Here is an 18,058-nt window from a genome sequence, read left to right on the forward strand (position 1 = left end):
GCAAAGTGAGAACTGAGGAATGCAGAATTTGGGTATCCATATAAAAATACGGTGCAAAAGCTCTGTATAATTTAAGGTTAATAAGATAACATTCACAATAAAGTTTTAGAATAGGTGATAAGTGAAAAAAAAGGCCAAATATGAAGAAAGAATGGCAGATTTTATGCAAGACCAATTCTTGTCTTGACTCAGGATCACTTGCCCCTCTGGTAGCTTCACATTTTGAACTAGTGTAGTTAGACTAGTTTAGAAAGAGTTTTCAAGGACTATTTATAACCTAATAATTTGGGACTAAACTGAATTTGCTGAGACTCCTCTAAGATGATTCTACATATAAGAAAGAACTGGCAGGATTAGAGTCTACAGGCTTTGATCAGTAATTTTTTGCCATAATACTCTTTCCCAGAAATATTCTTAGCTACTAATTCCTGAGGCTTATTATAGTTCCTATTAGTTACTACTGTTTACCACATTTCTTTGACATATTTCTCTCTCTTTTTGGCTGCTGTTCATGTACTGTGTCATTACAACAGGTGCTGGTGGATTATCATCCCAAATAAAGGTAGTTTCTGAAATGCAATTAAGCTGCAGAGACAGCAGAGGTAATTCCTGCCCATGACCTGAATTTCATGGCTTGCAGTGCCACTGACTTAGCATATGACCTTGGATGAATTTCCTCATTAGGAAAATGGGGCTGATTATTTACCCCCAGGGCACAGTACTACGGTGTTGCAAATGGCAAAGCTGGGGAAGTACAAATTTCCTTGGAACTCTCCCAAATTCTGTCCATTGACCATATGCTAAAAGACATTATGGCAGAGAGTCTGTGTTACCTACTCCAGGGGGACAGCAGAGTATTTCCTGTGCTGGAGGGATGATGTTTAATGGCCAAATTGGGTACCCTGTGGTGCTGTGATGTGTGAGAGGAAATCTGCAGCAGGGAGGGTTTGTAGTGCAGCCCTTGCAGCCAGGTAAAGGAGGCTGCTTCAGCTATAAATCCACATCTGCTCTCTGCAGTTCTTAAACTACTTAATCCTTTCAACCCTGCCTGAGAACAGAGCAGCAGAAAATATATGAGTATGTTTTATTTCCTTGTTTTCATCTGCATTAGCTGCCCTGATAAAAGCACTGGCTTTTTCTACCTCCAATTAATGGATGTTGGAGCAGATCAACCTAAATGAAAAGTTTTCTCTAAAATGAGAAAATATTTAAATCCAAGAATGCCTGGTGGGAATTGGAAAGCTCTCCATTTGTGCTTCTAGAATTCTCTGTGGCTGGATTGCCACACACCTGGAAACCCAGAAACTTCCACCATAGGCTGCCCTCCCTTCTCCTGCCAGAGAGGCCCAACCATGGAGTTATAATATGGACAGGGAGCTCAGCTGAGAGGAGGGTAAAGCTACAGGCACCCAAGTATTTGTTTGTCCTTACTCCCTCCCCTAAACATGAAAGTAGTGTTGAAACTATAACTGTTTTGTATTCCTTTGATTTCTGACTAGGTCATACTGTACTTTTTGGAAACCAATTTTTTTACTGTGTCCAAACCAGGCGGTTTTGGTATTTTGAATTTCACTTTCTACAAGGTCCATGTGAGAAAGAAAGAAAGAATGTGCTTCAGTAAATAAACTGCAGTAACTTGTTCACCAGCTTGTTTCCATTGTCTAATGCTGGTCCAGCCCAGCCCCAGTATTCTCTTGGCTGTTATCTAGTCCAAGTTTTACTCCAATTCCATACAAATTCCTTTTAGCTAAGCTGTCAGAGCATTTTCCTGAGCAAATACAAATCAAATATCTTATCTGAGCTAAGTCTGTGCTCTTGACTTCCATACAAACTTGAGACATGAGAGGATGTTTGCTGTTACTGAAGGCACCTGACAACCCCTATTAGTGTCACCTAATGAAATGTATTTGTGGTTCATGTCAGGGTTTCCTTTTTTCTTCCAAAAACAAACTCTTATTATTTTCTGCTGAGCCATCAGCGTGCCTTTTTTAAACAAAAGCTCATCTGCTTTCATAATTTTGATTTGCAAGATGTCCATAAAACTTGAGGCAAATATTTGCTCTGCATTATACAAAACAGGAATTTAATTACTTGTTTTATATCTTCTCTATATCTTTCTTTAACATCTCCAAAAATAAAACATGATGGCAGCAATGAAACATACCTTCCCAAATGTCTGCATTCATTACTGGTACCAATAATCAAGGCACTGATTCAGCAGAGTTCTCGAGTGCCTGCCCTAATTTTAAGCACAAATAGTCATATGAAGCCAGTTAATCATTTTTCATATCTATGTTTTAGAGGCTTTCATTGCTGCCAGTGCTGCTGATCCAGCCAGGCTGTTCCCAGCTACAAACTGTGTGGCTTTCTTTGGGAGCATGTCTCAGAGTTTTGTTAAGTCAGGACTTACTAAATTATGCAATGTTTAACCAATTCTTCATGAGGAAAATGCTGCTCCCATGGAAGTCTGCAGCAACATTTCCTGCTTTCAGTTATAACAGAAATAGGCTCCAGTGGAACAGATTATGAGAATTTTATTCATTTCACTAGGGATGTTGACTACTTAGACACACAAGAGGGAAGAATACTTTTTCTTTCATCAATAAGCTAAACAGTTCTCTGGAAAAATAAATGGTTGTTATGCTGTAAATGTTACCAGTGGGCATCATGTCCCACTGGTGTAAATCCATAGCCCCTTCACATGAGTGTGGAAATGCAGGCTGCTGAACCAGAAGAGATGCTGAATGGCAGCAGGGTGGGGAGAGACAGGGAAGGATGTCTCTGGTTTAGGCACTTTTAGAATGCAATGGAGCGATAATGTCAGAACAAGCTGTACTTTTTAGGAGCAATCATTCATTCACTACTGTCAGGATTGCTATAACCTATAGCAATGCATCTATTCAGTGTTCTCGTGCGACCCAAGTGTGGGGATGGGAGCTTCAAAGCAAACTGTCAGGTTTGAGCTTCACCAGTTTGACAGCAAACCCACTCACCAAGGCTGATGGCAGTGTAAATATATACTGGGAAATAAAGCCGTCACTGACAGACTCACCAAACCCAGACTCTCCTTTTGGAGCAGACCTTCTCCAAGATAAATGGTGTATGAGACAGTTTGCACAAGGATCTTTTAAAAATGTGAGGTGTAGCCATCAGTGAGCCCATGTGTCTGTTGTGAGTTTGGTTTGCATAGCTGGATGGAAGGAACAACCCAGATGCAGGTGATTTTTTTCACACACAGGAGCAATGTATGTATATCCCTCCTCTCTAAGTTTCAAAAAGGCTTTGATCATAGTTAGTGCCCATGAGTGGCATTGCTGGGAGTAGCAGAGGGGGAACAGAGTCACTGTGGCTGCAGGATCACCACTGGGTTGTTGGTGGTGGCTGCAGCAGAAGTTTTGGGTGGAAGCAGTGTGAGCTGGAGGATCCTCTGCCTTCCACTTGAAGTGGTACCAGGGAGCTCCTGGAGAATATTTTCTACACACACAGCAGGAGCTTTTTCCTGCCTCAACTACCACAGAAAGGGAAAGGGAGAAGTGTCACCAAGCAAGTCCATTGATCCTGTCCACCCTTACTTGGCAGGATCCAAGTGGGTCACTAACCATTAGCTGTTTTAAAAACAAATCTCTGGCAGGGCCCATACAAGACTGTTTCTGTGTGAGATGAAGGAAGCCTGTATTAATCCCTGCCAAACATCAGGACACAGCTAGAGCTCTGCTGCTGGCCAAGATGGGACTGAGTCTGCAAACACCTGGAGATGGCTGCTGTGCTGTGTGCTGGGCACTGTGTGCTTTCCTGGGTTTCCCTCAGGCACTGCCTTGCTCACCCTCCCAACAGCATCAGAGGAATTTGGGGAATGGCCCCAAATAACTGAGAGCTGCTGGAGGAGCAGGAGCTCCTGACTGACATTCCTCTATTCCTCTTAGCAGACAGTGCAGGGTAGCAAGCACTTGTACATCCTTATAGTATTTTGACGTGGATATCATTGCCTCCTAGATTTGATTTTCAGTGATGAAGTGCAATTTGTATAATGTGTAGAAAGGTCTGATACCACTGTGCTGGAAGGAAGCTGCAGCTGGAGGCATGACCATGTTCCATTTCAGGCTAATTGAGTAAGAAAAACGCACCAAGACCAAAGGAGGGGCTGGAGAAGCATCCCCTGATCACGCAGGGCAAGGACAGCATTCCCTGTGTCACCTGCACCGTGGCTCTTTAGGCAGACCCGTGGCTGTGTGGGTGCAGCTGAGCCTGGCTTTTCCAGCAGCAGAGCCTGTGCTGTTGGGAACCAAAGGGGAGCTAAGCCAAAACCCCAAATGCCATTGTGGAGAGCAGTAACCCAAAACCCCGAATGTGAAACGGGGCTCTGTTCTGCTCTGCCATCCCAGCATAGCAACTGGGAGAGCAGGCAGGCCTAAGCCTGGAACTGCTGGAATTGCTGAGGGGACACTGAGCATTCCCGTGGGGACACTGAGCATTCCCGTGGGGGACACTGAGCATTCCCGTGGGGACACTGAGCATTCCCGTGGGGGACACTGAGCATTCCCGTGGGTGGCTCCGAGACGCCCCTGGGGCTGCGCAGATAGAGGTGGGTGTGTGACAAACACAGGTCTGGGCTCCTGAGGGAAGAAATAAAGTGTGATTGATTCCATTTAAAAATCCAGGGGCTAAAATAGCCGCCTTGAAAATGTCAATACCTCTTTAAATGTGGGTGGCATGTAAATCACAACCACATATGCAAAGAGCGACAAAGATTGAGAGAGTGCTGGGGCGAAATGAGTTTACAGGCTTGCGTAAGGGACTGAGCAACACCCGGGAAGGAATTATTTTAACCACCAGGATGGTAACAGTCCTTAGATCCCGACTCCAGGGTGCAATTTTTAATTTTTTTTTTTTTCCCCAAGACCATCTATTTTTACAAAAATAATTTTAAAATAAGTTTGGCATTTTGCGCGAGGAGCTGTTGAGAAATTCCTTATATAACATTAGCTCAGCGAAATATTAAAAGCTTTGCTGGGCTAAATTGGAGTGCGACTGTTTGTTCCACTTACTGGGGTCCCTCCTCTCTCCCCTCCCCCTGCTCCTTTTTCCATATTGAAAAAATAAAATATAGGTACGGCAAACTGTTACAAACCTAAATTCCGCAGCCATAAATACTGCAGCAAATAATCTTTTACACCCTCCCTTCCCTTCCTCCTCTGGAAAATGTATTTGAAACACAATTACTGTGTTTAATGATTCAATTTGTGAAGACTTTGTCACTAGGACAATGAAAGTGGCTCAAGTGTGATAAAGCAAACATACCAATAAACCTTGTTTTTATTGATTTGTAGGACGCTCAATTGTCTGGGAGAAACAGAGAGAGCTGACATCACCCCCTGGTCTCCCTGGAATGCAGTGATAAGTGTCAGCCTATTTTTCTTACAGGCAATTTCTCTGGCTATGTGATGTCTGGCTGCAAATTTAAAGTAAATGACATTCCACAATCTGTTAGGGATGGGGGGGTGATGTCTCCATTATTTGTTTTAGAATTTAAAATAATTTTGTGTCTGAAAATTTCACCAGTGTCTAGACAAGATGTATTGCTTGCCTGCTGAAAATATTAAAATTTTGTAATGTACAGCTGACAAAGCCACTTTCATAGTAAACATACAGATTCAATTTAAGATTTTTAGATTCATTTTTACAGCATATTATATTATTATTACCACTGGGGGAGTCAGATTAAATCTAATTCAGGTACTCAAACACGGTACCACTCTGCCAGGCCAAGTTGTCACAGAATTTTCTTTAAAAGCCTCTTAAGCAATTCAGTTTTGCATTTTGTTGTGTTTCAGCACTAATGCAGCAGCACATCTGAAGGGGACAGTGCTGGGACAGCTGTGCATACACATACAGGGTGATCCCACGAGCAATGTGAGCAGTGTCCTCTTTAATTTTACACATTCCTTTACTTCCCATAGTCTATTTGAAAAGGCTAGGCAGGGAATTTTAGGAATATGAATACCCACCACTGCACACAAAGACCTTGGCTAAAGGAATAATTTGATTTATGGTCTCTGTCTCTGTGTTATCAATGAGACATATTGCAATTTTAGAGAAGTTGAGTTTTGTGCCTACAGTAAAATTGAAATTGATCACAAAATACTAAATTTCTTACATGAAAATTAATAAATCTTTTAAATTATGCATCTTTTACTCAAATGCAAGGTTGTCTTAAATCAAAAACTGCCTGGGATGTTTAAAGGCAAAAAATATTTGCAACTACTTGTTTTCTAGTTTAATCTATTCAGCATATGCTCCCCAAAGTGTACAGCTTGTGTGGAGATAAGAGTGTGCATGTGGAGTTAGCTCCCTTCAGCTGGTGGATGGGCAAGAGGCAATAAAGAAATATTTTTGTCCTAGAGGGAGAATTGAAGATCTGCTGTGGATTTTCAGTTTCTAAGGAATGGAAAACATGTCTGAGTGAATTTCTGTCATATTCTGTTACATATGTAGGTTTTTGTCTAGCAATCTCAAAGCATATATAATATATTATAGCATATTCATCAGCATGGATAGACAATATTATTCTTCTTCTCGAGGCTTAAATAGGATCCAGATTTGGTATGTGGATATTTACTTAACTTGAAAATATGCTATTTATTTGGACATATTTAAGTACATCAACAGAAGCTTGATGAAATGTTTTTGCTATTCAAGCTCATTAAAAAAGAAAAACTCCTGTAAGAAAAGCTTGTTTAAAAAACAAATTAATCCCACAATTGTTCCTTTATCATAAAAATGTACTTCCTAAAGTCAGGAAAAAAAACCTTTCTGATAGCAACACTCACCACAAAGATGCTGGATAAGAGCAAAATGAACACTGAATGCAAAAGCTGTGTTTGTTCTCTTTATTTGTTTGACTGTTTTGGTCACAGGTATCAGGCTCTCTGCAGCCCCAAAAGGCCCCTCTCTTTCCCCAGGAAACAAAATGAGTTTGTCACGTTCCAGCCACCAGCCTGACATACAATTAAAGGCTCTGTAACAAAGAGAGGCACAGCTCAGTCACCAGGGACTCTGGAGCTGGTTGTTGTGTGAGAAAGTACCAGAATTTTGGTAGCCTTTAACAAATCTCCCTCTTCAGTTCTTTAATGATCACGTTTTTACTGCAGTGAACAAATCTTACAGCTTTCTTCAAGCTTCTTAGTAACTCCCCCCTGTTCCTTATTAAGAGTTTTGTGTTTCGAGCATTTCCAAATGCCAGTTCTCAAAAATCATGAGCCAGGCCTGGGAAAAAGAAATTATGAGTTTGGCTTAAACCAATGTACTTTGAATTCTTTTTATTTGCCTTCTCTCTTTGGAGCTGTTAAGGATACTGGCACTTCATCTTTTCAGGCTTCTTTCCACAGCTTTGAGAAGTGGAAATATAACTTTTTAAAATGAAAGATGAGATTCCTTTGCAATGGTGAATCTGGCAGCTGGGGCTTTAAAAAAGCAAACCCATCAACTATCGTGAGACTTGCAGTTCAGAGTAGGGTTTGATTTGCTTTGGATATTAATGCTTGTTCCACACTTTGAATATGTCAAACTCTGACTTTCTGAAGAGATGGCAATTAGAAAATATTTTGCACGTCACACTATCATTTTATCCATCAGCTCTCCCAAGACAGTCCACACTATTCCAACACTGTCTCTCTGACCCTTTCCCATTATTCCAATTCTGCAAACTCCCCATCTTTCTAGCAGAAAGTTTTCCCTCATATCTCCTCTGTTAAGTAGTAGCCCAGTCCTCCAGAGGATGGATAATTCCTTTTCCCTTTGCAGCAGCCATTTACATATTTGGAGGAATATTGTTTTATCTGTCAGTCTTGTACTGTCTGAACTAAGCCCTGAGATCAAAGGTGTTGTATTGTACTACAGTTTAAAACCAGTTTACACATATTTCCCACTGGAGTGTTTTTAGTTCCACTTTGCAGTGTTGCCTTTGTCAGAATTAAGCCCCAACTCTCCTGGATCTCTCATGGAAAGGCCCTGGCAGGGCTGTTTTTGCTTTACTGCCTTTTGCATTCTTCTTTTCAAACTGTATGCAGGCTTTGGTTTTGTTTTACATTCAGTGTATTTGAACAGACAAAATACCTTTGAAAAGATAACACTGACAAAATTATAGGGGCTTGCATGAGCTGGGTAAATACTGGAAGCAATACTTGTATCAGCAAAAAAACAAAGCAGATAAGCTTTGAACTTAGGAGATTCTCATGTTGAGATACATCAGTAAGTAAACAAGTGGTTGGTGCTTTAAAAGAAAGTGAAAATAATTGGGGATGTGTGTGAGAACAGTCTTGAATTGAGGCACATTTCCCTACAAAGGGGAGGCATTTTACCAAAAGCATGCAGGAAGGTATTCAGGTGCTTTCTAGAATGCTTTCATGCTGCTGGAGCAGGGACTCCTGTGGGTAGAAAAAGAGGTGCAGAATCAATGATAACCTTTCTGGAGAATTTAAGGGCTAATCCTCACTTCTTCACAGTTGTGGGAATAAAATACCTGACAGTGTAACTAGTGACTAATTAGAAGATGGGACTACCAAGGGACATTTGAGCCATTTGAAATGTGACAAGCAGGAGAGGGGTAGGCAGTGCTGGGCCAGCTCAGACAGCCCTGGGTGGGCTGAGGTTAACGAGCTGCTGTCCTGACAGATGTCATTTCACTGCAAATTGTGATCTCACCTTTGGAAAGATGCTCCAGCTACCCTTTGGCACACAGCAAGGCCTTCAATTAGGGACTGCTCTAAAGCTCATCCAACCCTTGCAGCTTGTGGCCTCTCTTAATTACTTTTTATTGTAAACTGATGGTCAACAGTTAATGAGGAGATTAATTACCAAATGGATGATAGAGAACTCCACTTAGGGAGTAATTTCTTTAAAAAAAATTTGTCCAGAGAACAAGCACTGTTGTTCTGCAGTTCTTCTAAGAGTGCTGCCAACAGAGGGAGAAAATTCAAGTAATTTAAAAATCAGACCTGACTTCAGGATCTTTGAGGACTTGGACAAAACAAGAAGACTAAACTCCTAGGATGCTGCTAAATGCTTTACAGCAGCTTTTCAGCTTTGCACAATTCATCTCACCTACTGGAAGATGTCCACAATGTGGCAACCCTGTATGAAACAGCCTTTCTACTTCTTTTGTACTCAGTGAAGAGAAAGAAACACTTCAAAGGTGATACCTGGACTTGCAGCTGGCTACTAAAAGAGGTTGGAAGAATCACACTGCAAGTGTGATGGCCCATGGACTATTAAGGAAGTCCAGCCAAGGAATTTAGTTGGATATTCTTGAATTTAGGGGCTGTTTAACCCTCCTTAGGTGCCTGTGCATGCAGGACCTTTCTCATTCAGCACTGCTCATTTAAATGGGTGATACTCAGGTGCTGCATTGTGGCAGACCTGGGCTTGACACCTTCAAAGCTGCCTGTGTGAATTTCAGGAGTATTTTCCCATTTAGGGTCTGAATGTTGAGCTTATCCCTGGAGGGAAGAACAGCAGAGTTGTTCTGCAGAGCCTGGCAGGGCTGCCCTGGCTGACTCCTGGTTTACGTGCTGGTGCTGTAAATACATTATGTCCAAACCTTCTCCTGGCTACAGATCAGCTTTGGTGCATTGCAGGAACAAGAACTTCTTCCCCATCCTGTCTTCATGCTTCTCTGAAAAAGCAAAGTGTGTAGCTCATAGTCATCCTCGTAAAACTGAAGCCCAGTTACAATATGCAACCAACTTTTATAGCTTGGTATTAAGAGGACTATATTTTGTAATATAATTAGGGTATTTTAAAATTATCTTCTTTATATTTACTGTAGTTCTTAAAACTGGTGATGATTAATTTATTTTTTCTAATGTAACTGATTGCATAATGTTGGAAGCTACATAGGCTCTCATTTACAACTGTGTATCTTAGGAGGAATCTGGAATCTCAGGGCTGTTTCCTCCCATTTGCTGGCTGCAAGGCAGACTGACAAAAGCAGCTTTCTTGCCAAAATTTTACTGAGAATCTGCACCTCCCATTCCCAGTGAACCTGGAGTGGCCTTTGGCTTCCATGCTGGAGCACACCCTGTGAATCAAGTCAACGATTGGAAAAAAGCCTCTCAGTTCCTTCCTTCCCAGTGCACAAGTCTCATCTCAGGTCACAGAAAGGGTGGGAAGGTGAAAGGGAAGGGTCAGCAGACCTGGGAGCTGTGGAGAGCCACCAGCAGGAGTGTCAGTTCCAGGCTGGTGGCACTGCCAGCACTCTCAGAGGCAGCGTCCATCCGCAGCCTCTCCTCCTTGCTGAGTGTCTGCAGGTTCCTGAGGGGCTCCTTTCTTTCTGGCTGGATTTTCTGAGTAGAGAGGACCTTAAAAGATACTTACAGACTGCAACTGTTTTTCTCCTAGCAGTTAATCAACTGAAGGCCATACTGAATAATTTTGGATCTTGTCTGAATTTCACTGATGTGCTTTTCGGATTTCCAGTACATCTGCCTGACGTCCTTTGACCTTTCTGGAGAATCAGAAATAGAACTGCACAGGCAGCCCCTACTCAGCAAACAGTGTGTTTATAAAGCTGCAGTGTAGATGGATGTGTCTTAGTTAAAACATCAGTCTTCCTACAGGACTAATTGGCCTGGTGCCAGTCCTTGAAGAATGAAGCTGTTCCAACGTGTAATCAAGTAGCTCCTGTGGGCCCCCAAGTGCTGCCTTAATAGAGCCCTACCTGCCACCGTGCCGAGATGGCTTTCATTCCCAGCCAAGCAGAACAATCCCCCTTTGGAGAAGAGCAGCTCTGGAGTATAAATGTGCTTGAGCTTTCTCCAGCCTTGGGGGAAGGGAATCTGCCCACACTAAACAAATGGAGATTCTTATATCAATTGTTTGTGCCTTAATTATTGCAAAGGATAATTAAAGAATCCCACGGGGACTTGGGCTGTAAAGCATTGAAGGACTTCATCGTTCACTCTGTGCTGGCAGGCTCAAGATTTGTGATGACAAGGCACTCTTCCCTGATCTCTTAGAGGGTTTAACCTAGGCTTTATGAAGCCCATGATAACTGGGTGTCACACTTCTGGAGTCTGTGCACGTCCATATTTCATTGCAGACAAAATTAAAAGACACTGGTGCATAATCCAAGTTAGTTGACCCCAACCTCTGTTGGCTCTGGGCAACAATGCTGTGCAGAAAATGCACTGAGATCATCACCTGCCCCCTGGTCCTTGGCTTTAGGGCAACCTTCTGCTGTTATTAATTATCTCATTAGGTTACAAGGACTATGGGAAGGTGTAACTGGCAGTATGTTTCAGAGTTTCTGTGACTGCCCTATTCAAAAAGAAAGTTGTTAATTGCTAACTTCCCACCTCTTACTTTTGGGATTTTTATCCACACGCACAAATAGCATAAGAACAGGGACTAAAGGAGTTGCCCAGTCCAACTGTGCCCTGTGGCAAGATCAGCTTTACTTACATCACTCTTGATAGATCTTTGCCCAACCTTGCTCAAGTATTTCCATTGTTTTCTGAAAATTTTCCTATTTCACACTCTGAGACATTAATAGAAATAATGGAACTGGACCTAGAACAGCTCTTCAGGATATCCACTCAAAACATGCTTCCAATTTGACAATGATTTCCTGTTAAATATTCTGTTGCAGAGTTTTTCAGCTTTTTGCATCCACTGCTGAGTTGAAGATCAAATTTCTGAGCTTGCCTATAAGAATGTCTCATGAGTCAGAGTCAAAAGACTTGCTTAAAACAAGCCATGACAACTGTTGTTTCTCCTCTATCCCTGAGCCTGTAATCCTGTCATGGAAAGAATAGAGCTTGGTTTGACATCATCTGTTCCCAGTAGCTGTATGCTTGTGCTTGCTGATTTTCTTGTTATCTTCTGTGGGTTTACAAGTGGTTTCATTCTTTTGTTTCTGTACCTGTGCAGATTTATTTGCCAGACAGTAATTTCCCAGTTCTTCATCTCCTGCTTTCCGGTGGGTGCTGTGTTGGTGTTCTGCCAGAACTCTGGCCCTTCCCTGTCCCTTAGGAATCCTCAAAAACAGCTTCTAACAACTCCTGAGATTGTTTCCAAAGTACCTGAGGGTGAATGGTATCAGAGCCAGCTGAGTGGAAAAGTCTGTAAAAAAAAAACAAACCACAAAAAAAAAAAAAAAAAAAAAAAAAAAAAAAAAAAAAAAGATTCTTCCTAATCAAAACTTGTCCTCCATTGTCAGACATGGCAGCTGTGACAGTGTTGGCTCCTGGGCTGTCTGCCCAACTCCAAAACAGGTTGAGGTGGGTGTCCCTGTCTGCCTCTAACAGAGAGTTTTATTATTACTTCCCTTAAGGTTATTTTATAGATTGTGGATATGTAAAGAGAAGATAGCTGCTCTGCAGAGTGTGGATCTATAAAGAGAAGAGAGGAAAAATAACACATTATACAGGAATGGAAAACTGCATGGACAGGGAGAAATGGACAAGCTGGATATAGGCTGTGGTTTATGTGATTTTATTTATTTTTTTTTTTTTAAGTGCAATTCTTAGTACCTACAGTTGCTCAAATGACTTGAATACCTGGCTGTTAAATTTGACAAGGAAAAAGAAGTGTATTTTGTCAGCTAAGACAAAGCTCCTACACATACAAGTCTGTGACAAAGATGCCCAGGGTGTTTGTTAAGATGTATTTCCAAGTCCCACCTGGCTATCAGTCACCCAGCATGCCCTGTATAAATTTGTGATTCCACTAAGAGACACAAAGTCTGATCAGAATGAAACAGTTTGTTCACCAAGTTTTGCTGCATTTTTTTTTTTGTGGGGGGTGTGTGGTGTAAAATTAACCTGTTCTAGCTTGGGAATATCTATCTTTACCAACATAGCTGCTTCTATAAGCAAATGTATGATACAAATTCACTCAAGTCTTCCTAAATCCTTTGGCTATTCTCTCATTAACTCCACTGGGTGCTGGGATAGGCCCCCAAAGGCTCAGGCAGCAATCTGAGGTGAGGTAAAAGCTCTGCTCTGTGAGCTTGCATGCATTTGCCCATTCCTCTGAGTGCAGCTGCAGCAGTGTTTAATGCTGCATGTCAGAATGTACTTCCAAACTGCCTTGGAGTTTAGTAAAAATCCATTAAGCACTAAGTTTTTCTCTTTCTTGAAAGTGAAATCAGTTTAGCCTAGATATGTACTGAAAGGTGAATGGTCTCTTAATGTGTGCATGGGCACCCAGGCTCACTGGATGAGAAGAAGCTCCAACTTTTGTTGCTGTGGCTTGAAAGACTATGCAGAACTGGGAGGGAAAATATGTGCTCTGAACCTGGGCCAAAGCTGACTTAAAGACTTTAAAACTCTGAGTTGCTCTGAAATAAAACAATTGGGATATTAGTCATATGGAGACAGGGCTGCTCGTTCCAGTGTGTCACAAGATGGACTGAGACAATGACACAAACACCTCCACAGTTTCTGCCTCAGGCTTTTAGCAGAGTAGGGCATTGAACATTGAAGGAAAGGTAAACAGGGATGAGTTCTGGGGGGAAAAATTCTTTCTTAGTATAGGAGAAAGGAAGATGCCCAATGGGTTCTCAAAGCCATTCCCTTGTTTTCAGTAGCTGTGTTTCCCCCAGAAGATTTCTCTTCTGGAACCTTCCTCAGGCAGTTGGGTTCATGAGGGAAGCAGCATGGCCAGGAAAATCCACACGCTGGGACTGAGCAGTGGATTTGCTGTGTGGGCAAGGACAAAGCCTCACCTGAGTGTCTGAGGTGCAAAGGACAGCCAGACAACAAAACCACGGAAAAAGCTGGAGATGGGAGATTTTGGACAGCTGTCCACCTTCCCTCTAAGTTCCTTTTGCAGCCATGTGTTTCAGATCTTCCTGAGCCAGGCTGATCCTTGTGACTACAGCATGTTTCTGAAGAACTTTTTGGGTTGAGCCTCCAAAGAACTCTTCAAAGCCATGAGTGTCATGAACCCAGGGCTGGAGGCACTGACTGGGCAGTGACCTTTGCTGTTCTGGCTGTGTGAGTGTGGCACAAATGTGTAATCACACATACAAAAGGGACTGAATCAAAATTTAATCAACACTTTTATTCTGTTCTCCAACTTGTGCTCATTGTTTTATATCTGAGCATGCTGAAGCCTGGAGTGATTGAGGGGGCTTGCTGTCATCGCAGCTCAGCCTGCTCTTCATGCTGAGCACTTTGTGTTTCTCTGCCTGGAAAATTTCAAATAAAATGTCAGTCTGTGCATCTCATTAATCTGCTAACTACTAAGTTAAAGGTCTAAGTGTGTTTAAAAATGTAACATAGGTTTTAAGTTCAAGGATACAGTTAAGGTTAGAAGCCTTTCCTCTGCTCCATCCATCCATCCTTTCTGCCAGTCATCTCCCTCTCGTGCAGTTTGAATCCAAATGAGCCTGATGAGAGCATGATACACTGGGTTAGCTTCAAAGCAGGAAGGAAGGTAGTTGAAGCAAAATCAATACTTTTGAAAGACAAAAGAGTTACAAAGCCTTTTTCCTTGAATACATCTGTCCATGTGTCACAAGAAACCACCACCACCACCTTTGATGTTCATTTGGCAGCACTTGCAGCTGAGTCTTCAGCCTGTGTCAGTCTGAGAGACACTGAACTCTTCTCCTCAAGGAGAGGGTCATTGGGTCAAACCAGGGAGAGGCTGGGGTGGCTTTGAAAAGCCACCCTGGACCTTGCTGTGAATGGGCACTGGGTCTCTGGGGAGGCTGTTTTAGCTTGCACAGTTGCCTTCTCCACACAACGTGTGTCATTTCAGTTCCTCAAGCACTAAAAGACCCATGTATTTTCTTTTTGATAATGTTGTGTTTATAGATCCATGTGTGTGTGTGTTTGTGTTCACTCCATGTTATTATTTACAGCTAACTCTATCCCCTGCTATTTCCTTCTCCCTCTTTTGTTACATTGGATGCCATATTTCCATGCCATATGCCATTTAAGCTGTACCTTTATGTGTACAAAATGTGTACCTAATTTGCATGCACAGTTACTACCATTGTAGACACAGGCATGGAGTGAGTAGGCATATTTGCATGCAATTATCTGATTTGCTTGTCCAATTGTGGTGATTTGCATATGCAGATTGTGTGCACAGTTGTACATTTACATTTTTAAAAAACTGGCCTCAATGGTTTATTAAAATAGCTTTAAGCTTCCTCTTATAAAATATTGAAGATCCTAGAACCCCTCTGGCTTTGCAGTGTTATATCCCCTCAGTAAATGATCTCCACATTTTTATATTCTCTCTTGTCCAGTACTCAAGAGAGATTTAGTCTGCAGATTTATACATCCATTATTTCAAGGTATATTTGATCTTCTCCATATGCCTCTGTTAATCCATCTTAGCTGTAAGCAAAGAAAAAACAATACCCTTGCTTAACTTTCAGGGGATATTCCACCTCTCTGAGCCTGTGTTCTCCATTTAAACCCAGATTTTTTCAATGTATTAATTCTGATGGAACCAAAAAGATTCTTTTTCTAATAGGGAATTCATCAGTTGCTATGGGTAAATCCAAGACTGTAATGTGTGCTCTGGCACCACTTTAGCATGAAGGGACCAAATGTGTCTTTGAAAACATCTAAAAGTTTTTTTCTGAGAACATTTTGAGTAAGAGGAAAGTTGCCAGTTTGGTTCCTTAAGTTCTTTCAGATGTGAAATTTACTTTACCATGATTTCTCAGTCATAATTCCAACACCATGGGGCTTAACTTCTCCCACCTGTATGAGAATATAATTCTGGTAACTTCACTAACTGCAGCATAGCTCTAGCTTGAATTAAATGGTCCCTTAGTGCTTGGTGCTGCACATATTTCCAGGATAATGAAGAATTCAGCTGGGCAATCTGCAGTTCTGTCAGGCCACTTTGAAGCTTCTGATAGTGCCTGGGCTTTAGACAATTCATTTTTAGATCAATGCATTTGTCTTGAATTCTCTGAGGATTTAAAAAATGCACCTACAGAGTTTTACATCTCATACTTACATGTTAGTAACTCTAGGTTGTTATTAAAACCTCATACAAAAAATATAAATGCTGCTTACAAGGCAATTAGCCTTCAAGTAAGAGGATGAGCCATCTCTAATTTTGTGCACTCATGTCATCCTGCAAATGTTCAGGAAATGGTTGAACAATGTATTTGTCTTGCTCCAGCATTTAGTCAAAGGCTTCTTTGGCTTAACCTGGCTCTTCCAGAATATCCTGAAGAGAGAACTCAAGTGCTAGGAACTGGAATGCTGTGCTGAGAGAGTGAGAAAACAAGAGCAGCCTCTCAGGCCCCACTGTGCACATCCACTCAGCAGAGCTGTTCCAGCAGAGGCTTGGAAAAAGTTTCTTGGTTTCAATTCCTTCCTCCTCTTTGATTTGCTTTGAAAGCACATTCCTGCCCTGGCCTGAAATGCTAACACAGACCTAGCCAGTGTTATTCCTTGCTGCTGTCTCCCCTCTGCAGGCTCTTAACAGGCTCTTCCTTAGCAGGAGTTCAGTGTCTGCTGTGCTGCCAGCTGTTCAAAGGGCTGGAGCAGCAGCTCTCTGTGCCTCAGTGGCACCTTTATCCTGGTGGAGCCCAGGACTCTGACACGCTGTGGGTGCTGCTGATCAGCCCCTGGCAGCAGGAGCTTTGTTTTTGCCACGTTTTTGCTGAAGGAACAGATTCCCTGCCCTGCTCCCAGGCTCAGGTTGGGAGCAGCACCATTGCTCTGCAGCCACGTGTTCTCCTCCATTCCACCTGACAGCCTGTGCCAAGCAGGACTCAGTTTGCCTTTAGTGTGTCACACAGTTTTAAAGTTCATTAAAATAAAATTTGAGGGTTTTTTAATGCCCAAAATATAGTTTTTAAAGGCTAGTCAGAAATTACCTGGAAATATCCCTCTCTGTGCAGGAAATTGTATATAATTATAGCCCATTACTGCCAGTCTGTGCCTGCCACTGTGTGTTACTCAGTCCCAGTTTATTTTGGGTTAGGAGGCAGGTTTCATTTTATTGTAACTCTGCTTCCAAAATATCCAGGACCCCTAAATCTCTGCAGGCTACAACTACAGCAGAATTTTGAACATGTTTTACTTTTAGGCCTCTTTCCCAGTGCTTTGCACTTTGAACAATCATCTTTAAGCAAGTGACTGCAATTCCCATGGATTTATCCTTAGGAAATGTACCAAGAGTCCCCTGGCATCAGAATTAATCATACTGAATACAGAAAAATACATTTAAACCCAGCTCCAGCAGGGAGCCTACTTTGGGATAAACTATAAATTCTAGTTTACCCAACATCCTGCTCTGCAATCCCTGCTGCACCCCTAAAAATGAAACAGGCTATAAAAGTAACAATGATTTTTATTGTTCAAGGTGAGAGAAAAGAGAAAAAAAAAAAGGCCCAACCCAAAACCTACATGGAAAGATTCAATCAGAATAGCATTTTATAATCAGCAAAGGAGGTTTTAGGGCCATGTTATATGTAAAGAATTGTTCACAGAATTGTGGAAACTTGAGATTGAACACTTCCAACTGCATGGGGATTGCAGTCATGATCTGAGCCTGTTCTATAATGCAATAATAATGCACACAAACACAAAGCAGTTCTGCAATTTCAAATGAAGACAAGGTTTTAAAAGTGGTCTTTATTCCCTTGAAAAGATAAAGCAATTCTTTGCTCAGTATAGCAACAGCAAAGGCGTCTCAGGTATGAGATGTTAAAAAAAATACAGTGAGAAAATGGATCTTTTATCTAAGTGGAAGGAGGGAGTGAGGATACATTGACCTAAATAATGGAAAGGTTTGGATCTATGAAGCAATGGATAAAAACTGATTCAGGTAAATTCCTCACATGTTCAAAGTCTGAGAGTGTAAAACCTGTAATTTGAAGAATGCATTTAAAAGGTCTGGAAAGGGTGATTAAGAGGGGCTGTTTGAAATCTGAAAGTGCCACTTTCTGACAGCAGTAGGCCTGGAATTCACACTGCCCAGGGAAAATAAGGATTGTTACAGCAACAGGCATAAATTGGTACAAACAGGTGTATATTTGTCATGAAGTCTTGAGGGCTGGAAATTAGAATGAAGTGAT

General features: G+C 41.8%; 1 long non-coding RNA gene across 2 annotated transcripts in view; it reads left to right on the forward strand.

Annotated features, from left to right (window-relative positions):
* LOC306809702 overlaps positions 1–18,058 on the forward strand; it is a 214,660-nt gene that overhangs the window by 133,317 nt on the left and 63,285 nt on the right. For both annotated transcript variants that reach the window (XR_013776293.1, XR_013776294.1), the window contains exon 3: positions 5,328–5,462. This is a non-coding gene — a long non-coding RNA (uncharacterized lncRNA). The remainder of the gene's footprint in view (positions 1–5,327; positions 5,463–18,058) is intronic.

Source organism: Erithacus rubecula (assembly GCF_903797595.1).
Source record: "Erithacus rubecula genome assembly, chromosome: 18".
In the NCBI taxonomy this organism is placed as follows: domain Eukaryota; kingdom Metazoa; phylum Chordata; class Aves; order Passeriformes; family Muscicapidae; genus Erithacus; species Erithacus rubecula.